Consider the following 12,504-nt stretch of genomic DNA (forward strand, 5'->3'; position numbering starts at 1 on the left):
GTTCGGGCTCCGTGGTTACAGATGACCGTGGGGCCACGTTGCTCAGAAGGAGGGGCCGCAGGAGGGACCCCCGAGGCCCCTGTCATGCTCTTGCCCGACATCTGTTCAGTCTGCACCCTCCTCCGAGGATTTCTGTGAGCGTGGGGAGGGAGGCTGGTCAGCCCCCTGCTGCCCCGGAACTCTCCATCCGCACGGTCCCTGGTGACCATCACTGTCTGGAACAGAGTGTAGAGCTCGCAGATGAAGGCTGGGTCCATCGCTGGTCCGCCCACCCAACTCAGGAATTGGTTAAGTATCCTGCCAGGGCTGGCAGGGCTGGCGAGGGATGTCCAGGCCTCTCCCTGAGCAGGTGTGAGTGACCCGTCGTTCACCTCTTCCCTGACGTCAGGGCTGCCCAAGTACAGACGCTGGGCCACCTCCCTGCTGGAAGGGAGCATCTGGGGAGGCGTCTCGTGGCAGCCTCCAGAGGCTGGGCGAGACCCGCAGGCTTAGCAAACTGGTCTGGGCTGATGAGACCGTGAAATATTTATTGTGATGCCTCCTCTTTTTTTTTTTTTTTTTTTCCTTCAAGTTCAAAACTCCTTGTCATCCTTGGGCTGAAGTCCGTGGATATGAGAGGAATTCATAATTAATCAGAGGTGGCCTCCTCGTACTTACTGATGACCTCGGCTTGCAGCAGGCAGAAGACAAGTGACAGTCTCTGCCTACTTGCTCCATTGAGTGGTTTTTTCCCCTAATAAAACAGAAAAGTCCGTGAAACAAAAGAACGCAATCCAAAAAACTTGCCTGTTTGATGGTCTCTCACTAGTTCTTGGTGTGTGAAATATTTTCTCACATGGGTGAGAAGAGGGGCAAATAACTTTGCTATTTTAAAGTAGACATTTATATGAAGCACGTTTAGTCTTAAGGATATTTATTTCTTGGGACTTCCCTGGTGGTCCAGTGGCTAAGGCTCTGTGTTCCCACTGCAGGGGGCCCGGGTTTGATCTCTGGTCAGGGAACTAGATCCCACAGGCCGCAACTAAGCGTTTGCATGCCGCAACTAAAGATCCTGCAAAAAAAAAAAAAGAGAGAGAGAGAGAGAGAGAAAAGATACTTACTTTTTATTTCCCTTGAGTGTCTACAAAAAGCAGGGAAAGATTGTGGGATTCTTCAGATAATTCAGGCCAAAATGCCGATTTTCCTTTAAATATGTGGAGAATGGAAGAAAAATCTAGCTACATCTGACATGTGTTGTTTGAGTACTCTTTTGAGTTGGTGGAAAAGGCCATGGCCTTACCCTCAAGCCAAGTCGCCTATCAGTGGAAAAATATTACATATTTGTTATAAAAGAGGGCTTCAAGTGTCTGCTGAAAGTGGACACATGTTTTCCTTCAGTGTACACACTAGTGAGTAATTTGGCATTTCCCCGTTTCCATCAGTCGTACTCTGATTGGTGTATGGATTACGGAGAAAGATGGAGGCTCCCCGTGGGGGTATAAGGTGACTCGTGCTTTGGGTCTCCCTAGCAGTCTAGTCCTGGCACCTGCCATTCCCCCAGGGATCTCTTGCTCCAGGGAAACTTCCTTGGCGCTCCCAAAGCCGTCCAGATCACCTCCTTCCCTGTGGCTTTACATCTGCTCTGGTCCTGAGTCTGCTCTTTGTTTGTTTATTCATTGATTAATTGATAGGTTCATTCATTTATTTGGCTGCGTCAGGTCTTAGCTGCGGCATTCGGGCTCTCCGTTGCGGCGTGCGGGCTTCTCTCTAGCTGTGGTGCCGGGGTTCTGTAGTTTATGGTACGTGGGCTTAGCTGCTCTGTGGCACGTGGGACCTTAGTGCCCCGACCAGGGATCGAACCCACGTCCCCTGCATTGAAAGGTGGATTCTTAACCACTGGACCCCCAGGGAAGTCCCTGACTCTACTCTTTGGGTAGCCTCCTCTTTGGTACCTTTCTGACCAATCCAGCTTCCATCCCATCCTCTGCTGAGAAGGACATCTCTCCTTTGGCCTCTCACTTTCTCTTCTTCACGTCCCTAAAATACCACGTTTCTCCTTTCAGGAGCCACAGATATTCACTGAGGGCCTCTCCTGCCACTGGCTCTGCTTGGATGGTGAGAAAACACAGTCCCTGCCCTCTGGCTGTTCACATTCTAGTGGAGAAGAAAGATAATCAACACGCATATAAAATGACGCCAGGTAGTGTGATGAGGAAAATACGCAGAGGTTTTCCTGTCTGACTTTCCCAGCACACTGTGAACCCTGAGAGCAGGTCCTGCGGGGTCCCGCACAGAGGATTCACGTGGTGGTAGGTGCCGAATGAATGAACAATTGAAAGGAGCATTCGTTGGACCTCTAACTACCTTCCCACTCTTCCCATAACTGGAGGATGTAAAAGAAATAAGAGCTAATTTTACTCGTTACAGCTGGAAAGTTTTCTCTTCTTGAAGAACATCTCTGTGGTATTTTCAGAGATAAAAAGGAATCCTCCCTCTGACTAGAAGATCACTGTTGGTTTATACAGGCAGACACATCCCTATAAACATCTTCTGCCTGCTGTTAAGTCACCGTTCAAGTAGATCACCCCCCAGACACGTAAAAAAATGATGGTTCTGTACTACAGGTTTTCATTCCTATTAAATTCTGTGGCATGTGATCTTGAACAAACATTTGTAGTCAATATTTGATAAAAAGTCCGATTCCGTCAAGTAAACAAAGCATTAGAAAAAATAATTTCATTCCTTTGCTAAACTAAATCCATTAAGACTCTAACACAAGTAGAACTGGGGCCAAAGGATATTGGAAACAAAACAAAACAAGTGAGGCTCATTGCACATTTGCATTTTGAAATTAGTTGCTGCCCTAATTATTTGTCAGTAGAAGCATAAATTAGGCAAATAAAACTTAGAGTAAGCTTTTGGGCACCCAAAGGATTCTCTCCTCAAGAGTAAATTGTCATAAAGGTTCAGTGTGACAGTTTACTTTTGCTGTCTTTCTGTGATGGAGGAAAGACAGGAAATTGAAATGGAGCCCGTGGAAATGAAACAGACTCCAGAGAAAGAGATAGACGCAGGTGGGCACTTGTGGTTTCCCCTGTAAGGTGTGGGTAGGTAACAACAAATAAACCAAGCATGTTGGGACCAGGAGCTGCTTTGGAAATATTACCTATTAAGTGTGACTTCATGACTCCAACGTGGAACCAAAACACGAAAGATGCAGTTAGCTTGGAGCTGTGGTTCATCTTGCTGACATCAATAGGATTGAATAATTGGAGTATTTGCTCCATCTGCTTTCCCATACACCACACCATGTCCATGGAGGCTTCTAGTACAAATTCTACTAGAATGTAAACATTCTACTACAGCTGGAATGTTTCTTTCTGTTGCATAATCAGGCATACATTTGTTGGTGGCCTCTCTCCAAAGCTATGAAACAGCACAATGATGCTAAGTAACAAACAGCTCCAAATCTCAGTGACTTAAATGAACCCCTAGTTGTTTTTTTTTTTTTGTGGTACGCGGGCCTCTCACTGTTGTGGCCTCTCCCATTGTGGAGCGCAGGCTCCGGACGCGCAGGCTCAGCGGCCACGGCTCACGGGCCCAGCCGCTCCGCGGCACGTGGGATCTTCCCGGACCGGGGCACGAACCCGCGTCCCCTGCATCGGCAGGCGGATTCTCAACCACTGCGCCACCAGGGGAGCCCGAACCCCTAGTTTTGCTTGTGCTCCAGGGCTTCGGGTCAGCTGTGGCTTGGCTGATCTGGGCTGGGTTCTGTTGGTGGCTCTCCTCCAGGTACGTTCCACAGGTGTGTGGGCCAGTTGGGGCAACCCTGCCTCAGGCTGCAGGTGGAGCTCAGGTCTGTTTCATCTGCCTCTCATTCTGCAAGGATCGTCGCAGGGCTTAGAACGATCTGGCCCGTGATCTTCCCGAGGTGGAGGTGTGTGCTCTCAGAGGAGTGAGGGTAAACATGCACGCCTTAGGCCTGGGCTCCAAATTGGCACGTGACGTGTCTGCCCACGTTTTATTGGCTAAGGCAAGTCCTGTCGTCAAGCTCAACATCCGTGGGATATGAAAGCAAATTCGTCCCATGGAAGTCGGTGTCGTATGTGTTTGGGGCGTGGAGTGAATATTTGCTAAACAATAATTTAATCTACCATGACTACCTATATGTCAAAGAAGACCTTCATCTTCTGACTGGGGCCTTTACACATGAATTGTTTAAAGTCTGCTCTTTTTTCTTTTTCTTTTTTCCCCCCTCTCATGAGTTTGTTAATTATAAATGTGTTAGATGAGCTAGAAAGACCTTCTTTCAATAAGACAGAAAATTTAGAAGGAAACATGGATTAACCTGCAGCAACGATGGCCTGGGATGACACGGTGGAGTCTTCATCCTGCTGTTGGAAAGAGGGGTCCTTGGGATGTAGGTCTGCAGGTCTTACTCAGCTTTGGGGCCGTGCTCGGAGCTGCCGGGTACAGACCAGCTGGGCAGGAATCCCACCTCTGCAGATGCATGCATGACTCTTCTGCTCCGATGACAGCACCCCTCTTCCCTGTCACCAATTGGCAACCCCCATGGCAGAGGATGTTTTTCTGATCATTTTGCACTCATTAAATGCAGCTGTCACAACACAGGATGCGAGGATGCATGCAAAACTTTTCTGCCACGTCAAAATCAAGCTGAAAAGCTTTTTAAAAAGGAGCTGAAACCTTTGAAGCTTGTTCTCAAGGAATATAGGAAATATCGCCTTTTGTTGTTGACAATTGAAAGTGTTCCCCTGCAACACAAATTAAATCTTGGCCCAGGCGAAAGAAACATTGTTCATCAAAACTTTGCAGCAGAAGCCATTTGGCCAACCAGTTGCGGTTTGACTGTGCTGTTCCTGGGGCTGAATGACCTAGAGGCTCCATACCCATAGGCCTGGCTGATCCCTGATAATGGTTCAATGGAGCAGAGTAGCTCCTTGACTCTCAAAGAAACGTTATGAGAATGAAATCATCGCACACCTATCGTATACATCGTTAGAGAAGTAAAACAAACGAATGGATTCTGGGGCCATAACACACACCAGCTGCACTGGACTCGCTGGACAGAGGTGAGGGCCTTCCAGGATCTTGGCATGGTCATCAGAATCCCCTTCTCCAATCCACGGACCTCCATGGGAACCAGCCTAAAGGACTATATTTTCAGTAATGTGCTTACTGATGTAGCTAGTACCTCTTAATTCTTGCTGTTTGCTAAGGGTCACTCTTAACTTTTGACCATCTCACAAGCTGATCCTGGCTTTTGCTCCTTTGAGAAGCCTTTCCCCTTGAGCAAAGAGGAAGAAAGGGGTCTTGCAAGCTGAAACGGGCCAGACCTCTAACACCTGAAGTGACGGGTCCTCTCTAGGCAGTTCTTCTCTCTCTACATCATGCTATGCACACAGAAAGGCCTGAAACGTATCCTTGAGGTACAGATTTTTATCTGTAATTTTGAAAGTCTATTTTACTGTAAGCTTTCCTCATGGTTAAAAATTAACACAGTCCATTGGGAGATTGGGATTGACGTATATACACTAATATGTACAAAATAGGTAACTAATAAGAACCTGCTGTGTAAAACAAAGAAAATTCACACGGCTCTTGTATTTTGAAGTATTCCCCAAAATATGAATACATTTCCGCTGACTCTTAACTCCATCGTGGCTGGTTCATTTCATAGAGAAATGAAAAACTACAGCCATCCACATGCTTTCAGTGCATTCTACACTGTGACACATATCTATCTTCTGCTTTTTATATGAAACTTTTATTAATAAAATATTTTGGAGCAGAAGAGTAAACGTGGCCTGGGTAAGGGGGCCACCGGCTGTGACCTCTCATCCAGCCCGATTACGAGCGCAGTTGCAACGGCTGTGCTCAGGTGTGTCCATCTTGTGTCCCCCTGGCGTCCCCACTAGACTGGGATTTGGGGATGAAGGATAGGGTTTACCATCACATGTGTAGCCCTGATGGTGTAATGCAGGGCCGAGTCTAAAAAATGGTGAAGCGTAGAGGGGAGGAAGGAAGGAGGAAGGGGGTTCCTAGGGGTGGCCACGCATCGACATCAGAGGACACAGATACAGATGTTTAGACCCCTCCCCCCCTCCCCCTCCTCCCCCTCCAGGCACACATCACAGGTTCCCGGGCACATGGCAGGAATCATCAAATAACTGAATCTCCTGGGGAGGGTCGTGGTCAGGGTCCAGATAAGAAAATCCACCTCCCTACACACTTCCAACCTCTCAGGCTCTACGTAAGATCCCCTTCGGACAGATTCTAAGGGGAGTGAGAGGCTGGATGTGGCTGGCTGAGTGCCTGTGCCACGGCCCTAGAGCAGAGAGAGAAGGGCGGGGCCACTGGCTTGGTGACCACGAGAGCCGGGGGCACGCAAGATGGACACACGTTTAAGTGACCCACAGCCAGATGCACGAGCTGTGGGTCTGAGGGCGGCGCCCGCCTCCCTCTGCATTCTCGTGCTTTGGGTTGATGCCGCGGAGGGCCTCGAGGAAGCCGACGCAAGGGATGGAGAGGCTGGCTTCACCGTGATGCCACACTGGGGAGGAAGCCCCAAACCTGCACAGAAAGGAAGAATGTCCGGGAAGTGTGGGTGAGAACCTAGAATTCTCTGGTGTTTTGGTGGTCAGGCTGGGCACTGAGCAGAGATCGGCAAGCGGACGTCCAGGGGGAGAGCGGGAGCGCAGGGCCTGGGGTGTGCTCCCCTGTCCCGGGTGAGCCTGGGGGGACCCTCCTTCTGGAAAGGGAGGAATCCACCTACTGGTCGCTTTTGTTTATACACAAGAAGACTCTGGCTAGAATTTATTGGAATTTAGTAGAATCGATTAGATCTGAATCGGTTCGATCTGCTTTATCAGCTCTGGGAGGGGCGCTGGTAGTGTCTCCTGCGTGCGGGAGGCCCCCGCCGGGGCTGCTTTCCTCCCCGCTTGCTGTCCCCCTCCTTCCTCCTGCGCCTCCTCACGAGCCGTCCTTGGAGAGCCAGTCTGCCGTTGGTCTCTTCCTCTCCATCAGTTCATATCTTAGGCTCTTGTTATGTTCCCTGCTAACGCAAATGATAGTTTGTAGTTGGCTCCCTTCCCCGTTTCATTATTTGTTTGCCTCTTCCGGGAGGACAGGGTGACGCTCTGAAGGTAGAACGGAGTCTGACACATCATGGAAACGACACAGGAGCGCGACCAAGTAAATATGCGCAATGCGCCGTGTAAAACTGAATAAGATCCACGCCTTTTCTCCACGACTTCAGGCTACGGGGAGGAGCCCTGTACGCAGTGAAGGATCAGGACACGGCAGAAGGATTCCTATGGTAGTGACACCCCAGGGGTGCCAGCGGAAAGGGCCGCCCCGGTCGTGGGCAGGTGTGTCGGGAGGGACCACTCTTCCTCGGATGAGAAGGGCAAGTCGAGAAGTAGAGAGCGTTCGTGGTAGAAACGGGACCCTCCTCGACCGACACCTGGAAGATGCTCTTTGCACTCCTGGTGTTCTGACCCACAGTCAGGGTGTGTGTGTGTGTGTGTGTGTGTGTGTGTGTGTGGAGAGTGGTTGTAAAGAATCCTATGGTGGAGCTCGTAATTCTATTGCACATGTATATGTATGTGTGTGTGTGTGTGTGTGTGTGTGTATGGAGAGTGGTTGTAAAGAATCTTATGGTAGAGCTAGTAATTCTATTGCACATGTATATGTGTGTGTGTGTGTGTGTGTGTGGAGAGTGGTTGTAAAGAATCCTATGGTGGAGATACTAATTCTGTTGCACATGTGTGTGTGTGTGTGTGTGTGTGTGTATGCGTGTGTGGAGAGTGTTTGTAAAGAATCCTATGGTGGAGCTAGTAATTCTATTGCACATGTATATGTGTATGTGTGTGTGTGTGTGTGTGTGCGTGTGTGGAGAGTGGTTGTAAAGAATCCTATGGTGGAGCTAGTAATTCTATTGCACATGTATATGTGTATGCGTGTGTGTGTGTGTGTGCGTGTGTGTGTGTGTGGAGAGTGGTTGTAAAGAATCCTATAGTGGAGCTAGTAATTCTATTGCACATGTATATGTGTGTGTGTGTGTGTGTGTGTGTGTGTGTGTGCGTGTGGCCTCAGCCTGGAGCAGCAGGTAACTTCGCTGTCGTGGGCAGTGCCGGCCTGTTCGCGCTGAGTTGCCCCGGGTATCTTCTTGTCTGTCTCATCCTGTTTCTGTCCCGTCTGCTGCCCCCTGAAGTCAAGCTGGCTGTGCCGTGTCCTCTGTGATGAGGGCCCACGTGCTTGTCACCCCAGGGGGTGACAGTAGCTCACACCCATTCCAGAGGCGACACAGACAGTATTTAATTCTGCTATTCATGCCCTCTTAACAGGGCTGTGTATATACCTTTCATTTTAATAAAAAAGTACTCACGATTCGGTGTAATTGGGACCATTTCTGAGTATTCCTGAAAGCTGTTGAGGATAATCCAGAGGGCTTCGGGGTTTGCGGAAACCAGGACTGGGTCTCTGAGGGTTAACGGCGTTGTCCTGGAAGAGGACTCGGGCACTGCAGCTCCCAGGAAGGACGGGCCGACCCCGAGAATTAGGATCGGCCACCACCTAGCATGGGGAAGGCCACCCCGGACCTGGGAAGCTTTTGCATTTAGTTTTTCATTAATGAAGGCTTCAGAAAGTGCACTGTCCCTAATTCCCTTTTGAAAGTTGGAAACTTTAACGTGCAGTTAATTAAATGTTGTGTTGATTTGCAAACCCTGAGCTCTCAGAGGCCTCAGGGAGGTGGAAGCAAGTTTAGAAATCAAACAACGGGAGGACTGGCTGTCCCCGTCTGACCACAGAGCGGGCGGCACTGTTTGCTCCAGCCGCCCGGGAGGCGGGAGGCGATGCCTGCGCCCGGTGGCTGGGACCCGCGGAGGGGAGCCGTCGAGCCCTGGGGGGAAGGAGGCTGCTCCACCCCTGCCTTTCTCTCCGATGCTTTGCTTTCAGAGGCATTCTTTTTTTCCCCCCCTAGTGCTTCAGCGCTTCTTTGTACTGAGCAGAGCTGTGTCACGTTGGAATTCTTTTCACACAAACTAAAGAACCCAGCTGGGGTGCTGGATGCGGCCCGGCAGAGCTGCAGGCTTCTTGTGCGCCCCTCGTTTCTGGGGGCAGGTCAGCTGCCCAGATGGGCTCCCTGCGTCCAGGGGCCCGGGGGCCGGGGTGCTGCACGCGCGTGGGTAGCAGTGGGCTTCTGGGGAGAGGGAGTGGGGAGAGGGCTTGCTGGAAATCCGGGCCCCCAGGATAGGAGGCTGCGTGGGGCAGGTCCCCAGAGCCCACCTTCCCTCAGCCCCATCTTATGGATGGGGACATGCAGACAAGAAATTCAGTAGCTTGATTTCGCAGGAGAAAGCACGGGTTGCTCTGGAGAACAAGCACCTGTTAGCAGTGACAAACTTATCATCCTTTTGGCCCTGGCGGAAGGCGCCACTTACGCAGTCACCGAATGACAACTTGCAGGCTTACCTGCCATCAGAGCACGCTTTCTTGAGCCCCACGCCTGGCAAGAACCAAGCACCGGCACCCGATGCCCAGATGCCTGCCTATCATCTGGGCGTCCGAACTCCCCACCTGCAACCCTCCTATGTGGTCATCTTGTCTGTGACGCCCCGAAGAGCTGGCCCAGCTTCCGGGACTGACTTCGGAAAGTGTTGGCAATGTGGCTATATTCTTATTATGAATAAAAATTTTAAACCCAAGCTGATAAACATATTTTTTTTTTCACGCTGAATTCATCAGGAATACATTAACATTTTCTAAAAGGTAAAGACGGAAAGAAAACGAAAGAATGGTAAGGAGAACGTTAGGATGTATTTGGCCATTAGGAGTCCCCTTGCCTTCAGCTCCGGTGCGCAAAGCCAGACTGTCACCCTGTAGATCTCAACGCCTGGGGAATCAGCCTGTGGAATAATTATCACCCCCGATGAAGAGAGTAAGAGCGTGTTCCCGTGTGCGCAGAGCCATTCATCCTAAGAAAGAAATCTGGAGTGAAAGCGCACAGCATATTTTGCACAGGTCCTGTAAAAGGATCCAGGCAAAACAGGCTTTGCAACATTAGTTATGATCATATATGGAAAAAGCAGTTACTTTCTGTGCTGACATATGGCTGAGTTGGTACCGTGCCCGGGAATCTCAATGTCCCCCCCCCGGGAGGGCGAGCCCAGGCTCCGTCCTTCGCCCCGTCGTCGTCAGGACCCACAGCAGAGGCGGCCTGCTGAGAGATCACCGGCGGAGTCAACTTGCAGGCACGTGTGCCAAGACCGGGCTGCTGTGGGCACCGGCCGCGCGGAGGTGCCGCTGTCCCCGTCTGTGATGATGGCTTTTCCCAAATCAGGGAAGTTATGAATGGAGCCCAAACCCATCTGCTTAACATGCAAAGCGCAGTGACAGGCCCTAGTAAACAAGAACGACAATGCAATAGCCCCCAAACGCTTTTACCATGAGGGTGCTTCCTACCTTAGAGGGGGGACATTTCAGCTTGTTCGGATGCTGTTCTATAACCAGTGTTAACTCACTTGCAAAACGTCTAACGCGGCGAAGCAAACACTCGGAGTTTTGTTATGCACGAGGCAGAGGCGTGTGACCTCTGAGGTCAGGGTGGTCTTCTAGCCACGCACGCATCTATCTGACCGCCGCTTGGTTCACTGAAATCTCCCTGCGGGCCGGCTCTGTGCTTGGCCTCGGGGACGCAAAATTGACACTTGTCTTGAAGGAATCAGTCTTGTGGGAAGGACAGGCACGGCAGGGCCACCGGGTGGCACATGCTGTCGTGTTGGGGAACTCCTCAGAGGGAGTGAGGGACATTTTGCAGTTGACCCCGGGAAGGTGGGGAGGCCTTAAGTCTCCTAAGTGACACCGAGTGGAAATGGAGAGGGCGGTGTCTTTGGGACAGAGCCCATCTTGCTGAGCCTCGTGGCTGGGCTGCTTCCGAGCTGCCTGCAAATGAGGGACCCCTTCCAGTCTCCACTTCCTCGCTCGTAAATCCAAGATGGCAGTGCTCCCTCCCAGCGATGTTGCAGGGTTTCAGTGGGGGATTCTGTGCAGAGCTGAGCGGGGCCCCGGGCGACGGTGGAGGCAGACCGCGGTAGTTGGTGTTACTACGGGCAAGGGAGCCCCGCGGGGCTTTGGGGTCCCGGGTGGTCTTCAGCATTGGGAAGACCCTCTGAGATCTGTGTTTCGTGAGGGACACTTGGGAGGGATTTTGGGACCTGGATTAGGAGAGGGAAGCGTGGAGGATGTAAACTGCAAGAGCGGGAGGGAGTGCTGAGGCCACCGCCCACGTGCTCATGAAGCCGCCCAGTGCCAGGGGGTGGGGCAGGAAAGAGATGAATTGGCAACGCATTTGGGAAGTAAAACAGGCAGGGGTGACAAAAGAGAGAGAGAGAGAGACAGAGACAGAGACAGAGAAACAAGAAGAGAGGGAGAGAGAGAGGCAGAGAGACAGAGACAGAGCACAGGAGATGGGGGAATTTCCAAGATGAGGTTGATGGTGATGACTCAGACCGAGATGAAGAATGAGGCGAGAAACAGACGGGGTAGGAAGCGCGTGAAGAGGGGCCCCTCCCTGTGCCCCAGGCGTGTTCCCGAGTGTGGCCTCAAGGAAGAGATGAGGCTCCGGCATCTCCCGCACAGGCTGGTGCAGACCCTGTAGGAGGGGAAGCCAGTGACCTCCGGAGTCCGCAGCGTGACCTCAGCAGGTGCCCCTTCTGTCCTTTGCAAGCAGCATCCACCGAGCACTCTCGACAGGGGGTTTTGAACCATCGTCTTTGGGTTCTGAGAACACAACTCGTTACGTGATGGCCTGTTGCCTCTCCCAGGTTTCCTGACTTGCAACGATTTTCTTTTCCACTCTTGTCGGGCACTTCGGCAACGGAGTAGGAGTTTGGGGGAAGCTCAGTGAAGAAGCGCTAGGTGGAGGGCGGCTGGTGCTAAACTCACGGGCTCTCTGCAGATCCAATGAGCCCGCTTCTCACGGTCAGGGAGCATCCTCCGTGCGCCTGGGCCTCTTTCTTCTAAACAGTGACAAGCATCATGTGTCCCTCGAGCCACAGCAAAGATACCCTCCATCTAGTAATTTCAGGAGCAACGACTTAGCTCAGGGTGTCGAACCCCAGGGACGCACACTCACTCTTTCGATCTGGGGCAGTAGCCGGTCTTCCAGTGGCGCTGAGCCCAGCAGCATGGGGCCCGGGAATCCACCACCAGCCCCCGGGGAGCTCTGGACGGGGGGTCAGCCCAGAGACGTCACCACACCAAGGCCAGGTGCAGGCAGCGTGCGCCCTAGTTGGGGGTAAAGCGTCAAAGAGACACAGACCTTTCTCCCTTCTATACACTTCCTCAAGGAAGATGTTCCCTTTTCACTATTTTACAAGTAGTCGGTGAAGAAGGAAACCCCATCTAGAGAGCATTTCGCGACCCTTCTGCCCCTGTGCTGTCACATCCCTTGGGATTCTCCTAAATCCCGCCCCCCCACAAATGATGGGACCCCTCTGT

At 51.4% G+C, this 12,504-nt stretch overlaps 1 long non-coding RNA gene across 3 annotated transcripts in view; it reads left to right on the forward strand.

Moving 5' to 3' along the window:
• The window catches only part of LOC136792111 (uncharacterized), a 73,129-nt gene extending 70,003 nt beyond the window's left edge, over nt 1–3,126 (forward strand). For all 3 annotated transcript variants that reach the window (XR_010835329.1, XR_010835320.1, XR_010835324.1), the window contains one exon: nt 2,043–3,126. This is a non-coding gene — a long non-coding RNA (uncharacterized lncRNA). The remainder of the gene's footprint in view (nt 1–2,042) is intronic.
• The last annotated feature ends 9,378 nt before the right edge of the window (nt 3,127–12,504 follow it).

The sequence above is a fragment of the Kogia breviceps genome, chromosome 11, assembly GCF_026419965.1.
Source record: "Kogia breviceps isolate mKogBre1 chromosome 11, mKogBre1 haplotype 1, whole genome shotgun sequence".
Lineage (NCBI taxonomy): Eukaryota > Metazoa > Chordata > Mammalia > Artiodactyla > Physeteridae > Kogia > Kogia breviceps.